The sequence below is a fragment of the Aulonocara sp. 'chitande type north' Nkhata Bay genome, linkage group LG22 (assembly GCF_057382095.1).
Source record: "Aulonocara sp. 'chitande type north' Nkhata Bay isolate Kocher_YH1m ecotype deep benthic linkage group LG22, A_spYH_male_GT1.1, whole genome shotgun sequence".
Lineage (NCBI taxonomy): Eukaryota > Metazoa > Chordata > Actinopteri > Cichliformes > Cichlidae > Aulonocara > Aulonocara sp. 'chitande type north' Nkhata Bay.
This window is the reverse complement of record NC_141364.1, coordinates 31,833,310-31,847,572: the sequence shown is the minus strand read 5'-3', so window position 1 is coordinate 31,847,572 and position 14,263 is coordinate 31,833,310.

Below are 14,263 nucleotides of genomic sequence, written 5' to 3'. Positions count from 1 at the left end.
ATAGTACAAATAAAATGTTCAAGTTTCTCCAACGTTGTCTTCCAAACAGTTTCACTGTAGGGCCAGGAAGTGTTCACGATGTCTTATCGGGCGCTTCTCCGGCGCTGATAACTGCCGTCTGTCTTGTGTCAGTGACGTAAAAGACGGATTTAATGCGACATGACCATTCAAACAGCAGTCACTTTCTAAGACATCAGATATGTATCGGATTCAGTACCACATACGAAAGTGACCCAGGTCAGATTTGAAAATATCAGATTTGTGATGTTCATACTGTCATACCATGATCGGATATGGGTTGCATAGGGTCAAAAAATTCGGATTTCATGCGCTTTCGCCTGCAGTTTGAACGTAGCCTAAGTGCATGTGCCATTTTCTTTCTAGCCTCTAGGGGTAATGGTGTCACCCAAGAAGTAGAAAGCCCTCTCACAGGCAGTTTTAAACAACTTTTCAAACCAATGAAAGCGTACATGCACGAAATTAGTCAAATAAAATACACGTACATAGATACATTTCAGCCACAGCAACATCAATTATACAGAATTTCATGTTTTCTACTTCTTGCCTGATTAGATATTAATTGAAGCCACTGATTATTGTTGGCTGATGGATAGTTGAGGAAACATTTTATTCTCAATAATTTAAGACTTTAGTTTGAGTCTCAGTTGAGCCTTGATAAGTTTAATCACTGCAACGAAGAACAATTGTTGCTGCTCATTTTTCTGTGCCAAACCAGTTGAAAAAGAAGGCAATCAAATCTGAAGTGCAGACTGCTATGGTTGATAAAGGTGTTTTGTCCCTTGCTAGCCCTGACCCAGTAACTCTTTCTAAGGAAAAGTCTGCTTCTGAGCACCAGTGGTTGAATTGAGATGCAATGCTTACAGCTTAGGAAGAATGAACTTACACAGAAAGCTCTGCTTTACTCTAATCCCAGAGCAAGAAACCATAACTTCAGTGGACATCCAAATTGGCTACTCTACCTACTACTCTACCTTTAAGATTACACAGTTGCACTGATTTCTCCCAGCCAATCAGTATTCATATTGATTTGTAATATGAAATCAATGCAAGTGAAGATACACATGCAGGAGATCCTGCATGAGCTCCTAAACTGCATGAGCTCTGTATATTTTATTTTATTTATTTTATATATTTTATTTATTGTTTACTCTATTTAATTTGTAAAATATGTGTACACACACACACACACACACATATTTAGTATACACATCCAGAAATGCATATACTATTATATACTGTACATATATTTATTAGTTTCAGATGTAGCCATTCTTGTATTTTGCTTGTTTACATTATTGTATTTTGCACAACTCTGTTGCTTGTGAAGCTCGCACACAAGAATTTCACTCACATGTGCTGTACCAATGTACCTGCACATGTGATGTGACAATAAAAGTGATTTGATTTGATTTGATTTGAAACAGTCTTAGGTGCAGCTGGTGGTGCCGGTATATCAAAACATAGCTAACCTTCTGCCAATGGCACGTACTGATAAGCCATCATGGAAGATTTGAACTACGTGTGTAACCTCTGTAGAGTCCAGGTATCACCTCGTGCTACCAGTAGCACACCAATCACACCAAAGCAACTAAAACTTATTAACCCCCTCTACTACTTAAATGACCACATCGATATCCCAGAAATGTAACTGACTTGATGATTAAACGGACCCAAGATGCAGACTGCGTAGTAGTGAGCGAGCTTTATTAACACAAGGGTGAAGTACAACACAAACGAAAGGGTGGCGAGGAACAGAACTGAAAATACTCTAAACTGGGAAAACTAAAACTTAAACAACAAAACCAGAACACGAATGAGAGTACCTTGCAAGGAGAAAGTCCAGGAAGACGGAGGAACATAGACAGAAAGACGGAGGGGAAGAACACAGACGAACCAGCAACGAGGATGGGTGAACACACACTATAAATACACACACCAGTAATCAGGGGATGGGGAACAGGAGGGAAACACACCTGGGAGACATAACAGCTGATGAGGCAGGGGAAACATAAACAGAACACACTGACATAAGACAGAGACCTTCAAAGTAAAACAGGAAACACATACACGTAATGACACAGACTCAGAGACGCGGACTAAACACAGAGACCTACTACACTAAGGGGATACACAAACAGGGAAGTCAAAGAAGCTTGCAGAGAAAAGCGTCTGGACTTCTTTAAGTTACTTGAAGGCGTTTCACCTCTAATCCGAGAAGCTTCTTCAGTTCTAAGGTCAAATGGTGGGGAGTCCCAGATTTAAACCTAGTGGGAGTATCCCCCCACAGAGGGACAAAAGGACCCCCTGATGATCCTCTAATCGCCTGAGCCAAGGTGTGAAACTGGGTGTGGGTCCCAATCAGCCAGAGTTTCGGGTGAGCTCATTGTGAAACCTGGCCCCACCGCTTCTTGAAGACCAGACACCAGCGAGGGAGGATAAGAAGGACAGATGCAACAACATTGTCATCCCCTATGTAGCCGGTGTATCAGAAAAACTCAGGAGAGTTTTCTCCAAGCATGACATCCCGTTGCATTTCAGACCCAGCAACACGCTCAGACAAAAACTGGTTCACCCGAAAGACAAAACGCCAAAACACAGACTTAACAATGTGGTGTATGCTGTACAGTGCAGCAAGGAATGCCCAGACCTCTACATTGGAGAGACTAAACAGCCACTTCACAAGCGCATGGCACAACACAGAAGAGCCACCTCCACAGGACAAGACTCAGCAGTCCATCTGCATCTTAAGGATAAAGGACACTCTTTCGAGAATGCCAATGTTCACATTTTGGACAGAGAGGACAGATGGTTTGAAAGAGGAGTGAAAGAAGCCATCTATGTCCACTGTGAGCGACCATCTTTGAACAGAGGCGGGGGTTTACGACACCAACTGTCTGCCATCTATAATCCAGTTTTGAGTTCCCTCCCCAGACGCCTGAACGCCCACTCACATCCTGGGCCATCTGACCTCAGGAACTCGCATGATAAGGTGGGGCCAGGTTTCACAATGAACACACCCGAAACTCTGGCTGATTGGGACCCACACACAGTTTCACACCTTGGCTCAGGCGATTAGAGGATCATCAGGTGGTCCTCTGTGGGGGGATACTCCCACTAGGTTTAAATCTGGGACTCCCCACCATTTGACTTTAGAACTGAAGAAGCTTCTCGGATTAGAGGTGAAACGTCTTCAAGCAACTTAAAGAAGTCCAGACGCTTTTCTTTGCAAGCTCCTTTGACTACAATGACCTGGATGACTGAGAACCTTCACAGACACAAGCAGGGAAGACACCAAACAGAGGGAACACAACTAAACCCTAGGAAACCCAAAACAACAGTCATAATACAAAACTATCAAAAGTAAAAGTACATAACCAAAAACACTGGGTCACCAACCCAGGACCATGACAGATTTACTCTAAGAAAAAAAGAGTTTCTTTACATTTTTTGATCAGTGTAAAAGAGCAGACTGAAGAGCACTGATTTGATTCCTTTTTACTGTCACTTTAGTTGCTGCATGGTTACATTTAGTCAGACATCTTTGGTACGTTAGGAAGTTTAGGAAAAGGATTGTGGTTTAAATTAAACATGCACCTTACCAGTTTTGCACTTAACGCTGCACATTCTGTTTAAATTTGACATGAATAAGTCTTTTACAAGCATCCACATGTGATCATTTCGGAGTGACACTATAGCCTTGACCCAGAGGTGTGAGACACCAGCAGCTTTGACAAAACGGCAGCATTTTACGCTCTGTCTTACAGGTGGTTCTTGCCTGAGGCTCACGATGGCAGCGGCTTTTTCCAGGATTCAAAGGATTGCTCACTATAATCTTTATAGTGAGTGAGGGCATTTCACAGAACTTCATCATCCACTGAAAACATTTCTCCTTCACATTTTTTCCTCCTGTGTTTCGACATTCATACACAGAATTCTTCAACAGGGATGACCCACTCCACACACTCCCCAATCACCCAGTGTAAACACAGATGAAGCTTTGTAGTGTAAACATCATTGAACCTTTATAAGAAATAGATTTCTAGGTTCTTCATCCTTCAGTCCATGGGAGGATTTCCACTTTGAAGAAAGTTACTTTGTGCTTTTATATTTTAAAAAGAAGAAGAAAGCACAGTGTGACGTAAGATGATGGTCATTCTAAAGACTGATGCTACTGCTTCTTAGATACATGATAGTCACCATATATATCCTGTAGGGAACTGTATTATTGTTTTCCGTTGTAATCAGTAAGAGATTTGTGTCATCTTGATGAGGATGAGCAACAAAGGGGATTTATGCACACAGCCATGAGAACGCATTATTATGCCCGTCGTGTTGCATTCGGTGACTCAGATTTTTCCGGTGCAGTTTTCCCTTAGTGTCAGTGCAGGTGTGATAAATGAGGGTCATTTGGACTTTAACTGAAGGTCAGCTGCGGCTGAGCCTTTAGTTGTAAAAACCACTTTGAGAGTTTTGTTTCATATTTCAAAAAAAAAAAATGTTTGTACCTTTTTCTGGCCTTGACCCACGTTTAAACACTGACACCTGAATCCTGGTTCTAAAAGAAATGCGTTAACCTGAAGGTAACCACCGCTCCCACCGAGAGAAACTGCCACTGTGATTAGAAGCATTTACCACCCAGCCTTCTCTTGTGGTCGGGTGTGTAGGTCGCTCATGTTAATCAGAGGATCAATCATGCTAATGAAGCCTTGTGCTCCTTCTTAGCAACCCAGTGTGTGCAGACGCTTTTCCGCACGCTGTGGACCGCGTGTGAATTTTTGCGTTTTATAATAACATCTTCCTGGGTGCTTGGCTGCACTGTAGGTGGATAGCTCATTGTCAGCTCTTCAGCCTCAACATATCCCTCGCACGCACACACACACACACACACACACACACACTGCATGCAACCACACATAGATTGCCCCATCATTAGAGTCTGGAGAACAGACACAGACATGAGAGGGGGGTGGAGTGGAGATGGATAGACAGAAAAAGAAAGAGGGGAAAAAAGAAGATGGATTCAGGAGGGAGGACATTCGGGTGCATCATTAGCACAGGAGATGGAGAGATCCAGGAATAGGGAAATATAATGGAGATAAGACAGTTCATTTGAGATTTTAAATGTACAAAAATATGCAAAAACACGGTAATGAGACAAGGATATTAACTGTGCGCACCCTGTCATGCCTGCACAAAGCAGTATGCTCCCAGATCTGGCCTAATTATCGTTTGCTTGAAATTGTCATACAAAGGGCAACATACATTTGGGCCAAACTAATTAATCAGAAGTTTTATATTGTGATTAAAAATAAATGTCGTAATATTTTGTGAACGTGTTGCAGATCCTTTCTGCTCACATTTCAGGTCATTTTTTTTCTCAGAACAGACACAGAGATGAACAAAAATCCAAACACGAGTTAATTATAATAAGCAGAGACAATTCGCTAGACAGGCTCTCCAGATTATTCAGAAACTCCCACGTAGATGTTTTATTTACAAGTAGGTTTCAGAAAAGTTGTGAGGTTCTGTAAAACTAAAAAAATGGAGGAATCAACAAATAATTCAACACTGTACTAAATGAAAACAAAGAAAGCATGTCAAAAATGATTACGTGTATTGTTGTTGTTGTTGTTTTGTTTGTTTTAGTCAGTACGGGTTTTTTTTGCAGTGCCAATAACACATTTTCCTACTGGAGGTTTCTTCATCTTAAAAGGGAGTTTTTTCTTCACACTGTCGTCAAGCGTTTGCTCACAGCGTTGGTCTCTGCCTTTCAATATGAAGGGTCTTGAGATGACTGTTTCTGTGACTTGATGCTATATGTAAATAAAACTGAATTTTAATTAAACCCCGGCATCCGTGATGCCATGTGCACTCTTACACATACCACAGGTAACTTGTGAATCCCCGAAGGTCCCATTAATGCTGAAAGCAATATTGGAGTAAAGTATGCTGTTTTTAAAGAAAACACAGCTCAAGGAGGCCCCTTACTTACAAGGACCTATAAGTGTTTTATTATCTATTACCAGACCCTGAATAAGCATTACCCATTTTTCCCTCCACTTACTAAATGTTTAAAGAGTCTTAAAAGAAGAGGTCCAACACACTGGTAAACTTGATCATTTTTGTTTTGGAATGTGCTGCCTGCATTGATTTCCAGTCGATCTACATTCCTACATTCCCCTATGGTCCTGAGCTCTGAGTGGTGAGCAAAAGAATGAGCACAAGCAGCAGAAATGAGCTTTCTCCAAAGGGTGGCCACAGGGGTTTCGCTTACAGTCGCCACTCGTCTGCATCAAAAGCAGCTTGCTGAAAATGGTTTGGGCATCTGACTGGGGTACCTCCTGAGTGAGGACCCAGACATGTCCTACTGGGAAAAAGCTCGGGGAACGCTGAAGAGATTATATCTCTCAGCTGGCCTGGGAACACTGAGGTGTTCTCACGGATAAGCTGGAGGATGTGCCTGGGGAGAGGGCGGTTTGGGCTTCGCTGCTTCGCTGCTGCACCTGGCACAAGATAAATGGTGGGGATGGATGAATGGGTAGATTAAAAACATTTGATTAGCTATAACATTTAATATGCCTTTTTGTATGATTGTGAGTGACATTTTAACAAGATTAACAAGATAGATTGGAATTTGTCTGCTTTAATGAGTCAATGCTCACCAAAATGTGGATCATGGAAAAGTGATACTACTTTGTAAGAGGAACTCTTAGATTTTAAAGATGTAGCAGTACCCATTTATCTTAGCTTATTCTGCCGGACCTGAAATAGCAAAAGTGCCTGGAGTTTGATTATCATTAATTTATTTTAATTTCCTCTGCCATGACTGAAATATTCATATCCGCACATGAATTATTGGGTTTGAATACCCTACAAGAGCTAGCATCGCCAGAAAAAGCCTGTATCATGGACTTGAAATTTTAAGCAGGGCTCAATATTTCAACAGTGCATTCCAGGAAACCGCATGGAAGTTGTATTGACTTCTATCACTTGTGTTTCACTTTAGCTCTCGAGTTTATCGAAACATCAGCCAGTCTCCAAGGTACAAAATTGGTGTATGAAAAATAGACGAGGCTAAAAATATTGGCTTAGGGAGAGATTGATGAGAGGGATGAGGGGATGACAAAGCTGCACAGAAGGAACATTTGATCTTAGTCCTTTAATTCACAGTGGACAAGACTGTCCCGTTACATTTCTGTAGTACATGTCTTGCAGTAACAGTGACCCATATGAGACATTCTCAGTTCTTATGAGCCTTCTATGACCCGGGAGTCCGGGAGCTGGCACAATCACTAACAGGTAAATTTACTGCTGATCATTGTTAGCCATGCAAGCTGTTATCCTGATTTTTTTTCTAAGTAAATGGTGAAATTGAGCAGTTGGAAGACACCATTAGAGAGTCAAAGCTTAAATGGTTTGGAGAGGAGGGCTAGTGGATATACTGGACTGAGAATGTTAAAAATGGAGCTGCCAGCCAGGAGGATGGATTGATGGATGACATGAAGAGAATTCTGGGATAGGGTGAGATGGAGGCAGATGATATGCTGTGGTGACCCCGAAGGGGGGCTGCCAAAAGAGGAAGAAAGACCAGATGAATATATTTCAGTATGAACTGAAAATGATTGGTTACTGAAAATTACATTCATTGTAATTTGTCAAAGTAGATTCTGTGGCTCTTTGAGCCTCCAAGGAACAGGCTTATTTTAGCTGATGCTTTGGATACATGATCTGATTGGAACCCGATGAGTTTGGAGGCTGGGTCAGCATCTTAGATTGCGTTCTTCTAGCTGTACCTGAGAAGCAGTACAGCGGAGTGCAGTATCTCACTAGAGAGGAGTTACCTACTGCTGCAGCGCTGTCGCAATGTTTAATTATTTAATTTATTATGTCTTTAACTTTCCCACCTGCCTCCATATGAGGAGTTTTGTTGGTTTCTGTTCTTCCCCACAGGCTGATCGTAGGAGAGGTTATGAGAATGTGTCGATTTTGTGGCAAAAATACCACACAACCCAGTTCTAGGTCTTGGTCAGGGGGCTTCTGAAAACTCATCATGTGGTATCTTTAATCACCTGATTAAAGATACCACATGATCTTTGTGCACAAAGGTGCACAAGGTGCTAAAATCTTTGTGCACCTTTGTGCACAAAGATTTTAGCACTTAGCTGTTTCCCTAAAGAAGAAATGCCACTGTGCGCCATACTAGCTTATGTATAAACTGAAGTTTATCACCACTTGTTAAGCTGTCTTTCAGTAAGATGTCAGATGTTACACGTTTAAAATTAACTTAAGAGTTCTCCCAAAACACGCTCATCTCAGTGTGTGCAGTGAATACATAGTAGAAAAGCAATGGGAGAAAATTTGGACAAAAAACAGACTGTGAATGGAAATATGAGCCTGAAATACAAAATAAGTATTTTTTTTTAAATAATGGAAGAAAGGAGGGAGCAGAGGTAATGACAGAAGCAATGAGTATTCTCACAGACTTTGAAAAGAAAAGTCTCTCTTTTTTTTTTTAAAGAGCTGAGGTGGTTAAATATATATATTTATACATGCGTGACTGTGTGTGTGAGAGATCTCGTCTGCACATGTAGCTGTGTGTGTGTAAGAAAGCTGTCAACTACTCCAGACGAGAGAGTTCCAGCAGTGTGTCAACTTAATGGGCAGAAACTGGGGCATAGTGAATAATTCAGCAGCTTTTTAGGGGGAGAGGAGACGCTTCCAATATCTTCCCTTAGGAGAAACGGAAGGACCCTGGTCTCATAATACAGTCACACACACACACACAACACGGTATGTGAGCAAGACGAGTATGCCATCAATTCAGTCTCTGCCAACAGGTTGTGCTAAACTATGTATCTAAGCGGCTAGCTTAAACCCACTGAGACTCTGCGTGTTACTTAAAGGAAATGAGCAAAACTGTGGAGAAATTGTCTGTTGGTCAACTCGCTTACAGAAGTATCAGAATCACTGTTGTGTGCCTTGGGAGACGCAGCATTGCATCAACCACCATCCACAGTTGTCAGGAGTAAAAGTAAAGCCGTGTAACAAACAACTACAACCCCACATGGAGTTAAAGTGCATTTACATGGAGACATCTTAAAAAACAACAAGAGAACAAGTGGACGAAAACGGATACGTGGATGGATTTCTTGAACGGCTGTTGGTGGCTTCGTGATGCCACAGACTGCGAGAGCACAGCATAACCAACTTCAAAATGAAAAGAGAAGCAAAGATGGCACATTTGCTGCTTTTCTCTTCATATGCATTTAACCGCACAACCAACTGTAGCTACTGCACGACTACTAGTGCTCGAGGCAGCTTGCTGAGTCATTTAAAAGTGGATAGCTTTTTAAATAATGTTACAGACAGGCGTGCCAAGGCTGTCAGAGAACAAGCATTGGCAACTCTACACACAAAACATTTGGAATAAAACACACAAATTTATACAAAGCTGGGAGTTATGTAGTGCTTAATCCCCTTAAACTGTCTGTGGGAGAAAATTTTTGATCTCAGCAGTGGATTTGCTCACAAACATTTCTGCATAAAAATCAACAAAATTGAAAAACCGTTTGCAAACCTTTTGCTTTTCACTGATGCTTTTCCCAACTGCTGCGATTCACAGGAAAGTTGTCTTCGGAAATGGCCAAAATCGGTATGTTGTAATGTTGTGCGAGCTCGCCTGTTATGGAAATGAATTCTCTCAGAATTGTTCTTAAGGAAATGTTTGATGTTGTAAGATTGCTGGGTGTATATTCCCACTAAGAAATCAATCCATCCATTTTCTTAACCACTTGTCCAACTTAGGGTTGCAGGGACGCCAATCCCTGTCGTCACAAGGCGAAGGGAGGCAACACCCTGGGATCTCATGAATTACATGCAAAGGGACCTAAACGGACAGTCGCAGGCAGGTGAGATTAAAGGAAAAGTGAACCTTCATTCAGGACGATTACGGTGTTCAGAATAATGTCCATGAAAGGAAGACTCAAACCAAATCCACAGTAGGGAAGACAGCACCATTTTTACACAAAAGAGTACACAAGGGAGAGCTAAAACCAATCGAGATGACAAAGGAGGAAGTAAAGTGAGACATAAAATACAAGATTACCAGAATAAAAGAGGACATTTTTAACTAGAACACCAGACATAGAAGAACTTGACACACGAGGGTAGACTAGAGAAAGTCATAACTCAAACAGACTTATGGACAGGTTCTACTATACCACTTCTTACACTCTGCTTGAGCACCCACAACACTTTACACTACAAGCCTCATTCACACAACCACTCGTTTCTTTGTCTAAGTGCTTTCTTTCCAGCATTAACATGCCAGTGAACACGCTGAGAGAAACTCAGGGTTCACTGTTTTGCCAAAAGATACTTTTGTGTGCAGACTGAAATACCACCAAAATTTAATGTCCTGGGTTCAAGATCCAGAGCCATGACATGGACAACCCAAAAATCCATCAGAGCATCACGGCTGCCACATAGAAACAGACAAACAAGCAGCTTTTCATGTGCACACCTGCAAACAATTTCAAATAACCATTAGCCAGACTGTGAGAAGAAGCTGGGAAACTCCACACAGAGTGTTCCAGCCAAACAGGTGAGACCTGGTACTAAACATTTGTGCTGTGGTGTGATAGTACAACTACTGCACCACCATTTAAGACTTGAGAGTAACAAACTTTGATCAGATCAAAGCTGCTAAACAAATGCACTTAATCAAGTGCTTAATCAAGTGCATCAGCCACTTAATTCCTATGGAAGCAGTAAGGTTGGTTTTCACACCCTGCTTCTGCACTTTAGTTTCATTTTTGTTAAATAAGGTTGTATTGATGTAATTTTAAGACCCACTAAGGTTTTTATTGATAATGTTTATTAATTCCTGATAATACTTAATTATATTTCACCCAGTAGTAAATTGTTGTACTGACCTCCTGTGAACTATAGCATCAATTTTAAAATATTGTTGCTCAGCTATAAATACTTACATGGGCTCGCTCTACGTTATCAAGCAGATCGTTTATGTTCCCATGCCTCATACACTCACTTAGGTCTGCTGATCAGAACCTTCTAGTACAGGCTGGATTGTGCAGACTAACAGTCTTCAAATCCCTTAAACTTAAAACATGCTGCTTTTCATTAGCTTTGTCATCTTCAGAATAGCTTTAGCTAACTGAGTCATTCTCCATATTGCATCTCTTTCATTAATATTGTTTTGATCACTATTTATATTACATTTTTTACTCTAATTTTATCTATAAAATTATTATTTTTATCCTTTTTTCTTTCCTTCAATCAAGTGTATTGTTTTTTGATGATTTTACTCGTGCAGCACGAGTCCAGTTTGTTAAAAAACTGCTGTGTTGAAATGTGCTAACCTGATTTGGCAAGCAAATGGATTTGAGCAAGTTTGACAACAGCCATAGATCAGTCAGGGTGTCCATGCTGACGTGCTAAGTAACGTAGACGGTGGAGTGTCCGCGTTGCTTACCTGAGGAACACCTGGCACAAGGATGCATTATTGGAAGAAGACCGTGTTTGGGCATTGCCTTCTTGAGTTGGATACAGGACCCTAGGTTTCCCAACAGAACTCATGTGGATGTTACTTTGGCACATACCACCTGCCTAAGCATTGCTGCAGACCCTTTACACCGTTCATGGAAACGGTACTCCCTGATGATTGTGGTCTCTTTCAGCAGGATAATGCGTCCTGCCACAGAGAAAAATGGTTCAGGAATGCTTTTGTGAGCACAACAAAGAGTTTGAAGTGTTGACTCGGCCTCCAAATCTCGATCTAGTTAATGGAGGATCTGTGTGATGTGCTGGCCAAGCAAGTCTATCCATAGAGCCGACACCTCACAACTTAAAGGATCTTGTCAGGGGGCTGGGTCTGTGACCCAGCTTTTATTTTTTATTTGTAATTTTGGTTTCTCAGATTATATTGAAATATGTTCAGTTCTTGTGGTGTTATTCTTAGTTAGGGTTTAGTTCAAATTTAGTCTAGTTGTGTTATCTCCTTGTCTATCCTTGTTTTCCTTGTGTTTCTCTCCTCTGTCTCCCCCTCTCTCGCTCCCTCTCTCTTTGTCAAGCTTGTGTGTCCCAGTTCATGTCTCTCCATATTTCCTGTTTTATTTGCAAGTATTGAGTTTCCATGTTCAGTGCATTTGGTTTTGCTTCCCCTGTGGCGTCTTGTTCATTTGGGTTAGCTGTGTCTCACCAGGTGTTTCCATTACCTCATTACCCCTCTGTGTATTTAAGTCTTCCTTTGTTCAGTGTCAGGTTGTCTGTCAAGTCAGGTTTCAAGTGTTTCATGATTCTGTTCAGGACATGTTCAGGTTTTGTCTCGTAGCTTCTGCTCAGAATCGTGTTCATGTCTCTCTTGGTCATATTTATTATCATCTAGTATTTTTCCAGTTTAGGTTTTAGTTTTCACCACTGTTCGTTTTGTCTTGTGTTTGGATTCATGTTATCAGCTTTAATAAAAGCTCGCCTTTTCTTTAAACAGTAAGTTCATTTCTCCCATGTCTACTTTTGGGAGCGTTTCATAAACACACCGGCCATCCCGGCTGTGACAGATCTGCTGTTAACATCTTGGTCCATATACCACAGCACACCTTCAGGGGTCTGTAGGAGTCCATGCCTCCATGGGTCAGTGCTGTTTTGGCAGCAAAATGCAATATTAGGCAGATGGTCATAATGTCTCTCATTATTTTAAAGATGCTCTGTTATGACACCTCAAACTCAGCATTTTCACCATCGTCATCTCGGTGATCTAAAGTTGGACATGAAAAGCGATGGATCTAACTCAGACATCAACCCTAAAATCAGAGTCTGTTTTGTCTTTTTTGACTCCAGTATTAACCGTCATTTACAAAAGGAACATCATGTTACAATGAATAATACTGAAAACTTACAATTCAGACCAAATGATCTTCTAAGATAAGAATTATCACAGACTTCTATACCACTCTACAACAATCCCCTGCCATTACAAAGAACATAGGAGGAAAGAAGCTCACTTTCCTGAGCCAGAAGTTGCAGCCATCTTTTAGATAAAGTCTGTATATAATGAGTACACAGAGCTAACATGGTGACAGAGATAAAAATAAAACTAGTCATTTTGCAGCACGCCGCTCGAAAAATCTCCAACATTCAGAAACCATCTGTCCAAAAGTGTTTCTCTTTTTCTTTTTTAAGTCCTAAACTCTCCACTGCCAAAGAGCCCAGCCTTATGTAACATGTGACATTTACAACAAGGTCCGTTCCCTGTCTACCTATCTGCCACTCTCTCCTGTGTTTTCCTCCCAAACCCCACTCTGCCCCCATCCTCCTCCCCCCTCCAGCTTCTCTTCTCTATCCAGTCTGAAGCACTGACATTTAATTAGTCAGTGAGTGGAGGGTGCCTCGCCACATCAGCCCTGTAGTGTTGCTGACCTTTTCTGACTGGGTCACTCATCTGCCATTAGAGTACCACCCCAACCACCGCAATGTGCACACACAAAGACACACACACACCCTCATTACTCTCTCAGATCTAACGAAGAATACTTGAGATGAGCCAGCTGGTGATCTGGCAATTGACAGTAAGGTGGAGTGTTCTTTTCCAAAATTGGATGACGTCAAAGGATATGTTTCATGATTTGAGATGCGGACAGTTGCTATGCCTGTGCGTGTGTGCTCGTGTCCTCTGATCTTCACATCTGTATATCGATGCAGGTTTGATCATATGTTGTTGTGGCCCTTTCTTGCAGACAATTGCATCACTCTAATCAGCCATCACAGGAGAAGACTAACGACAGTTATCCTTTCATCTTCGGTCAGCGCAAAATGCCCTTTTGCAACACACGTGCGCACAGAAGGCTACACGCACGCACACACCTGTGCACCCGGTCAAAGCCAATCAGCAGTTTCCTGTTCTGTCTCCCCCCACGTCTCCTCTCCACTCCTGAGTGCTGTGACATATCAGCCAGCAACATCGGCTGCCAGACACCTCCTATCAGAATCACTTTGGAGGCCTTTTAATCCGCCCTCTAAAGAAGTCTTTCCTGTCAATGAAGGGAAACGTGACCCCAATACCAAAGATGGAGGAGGGAGGGGAGGTCGTTATGGAGAGATCCGGCGTGAGGATCTGGCAGAGTGAGCTACCCAACTGGCCCTGTTTGCAAGTGTTGGGTTGCAGCCCAGACAGTTTTTTTTTTTAATGGCTGGAGATGCTGGAAAGCATCCTCTGCGCACACAT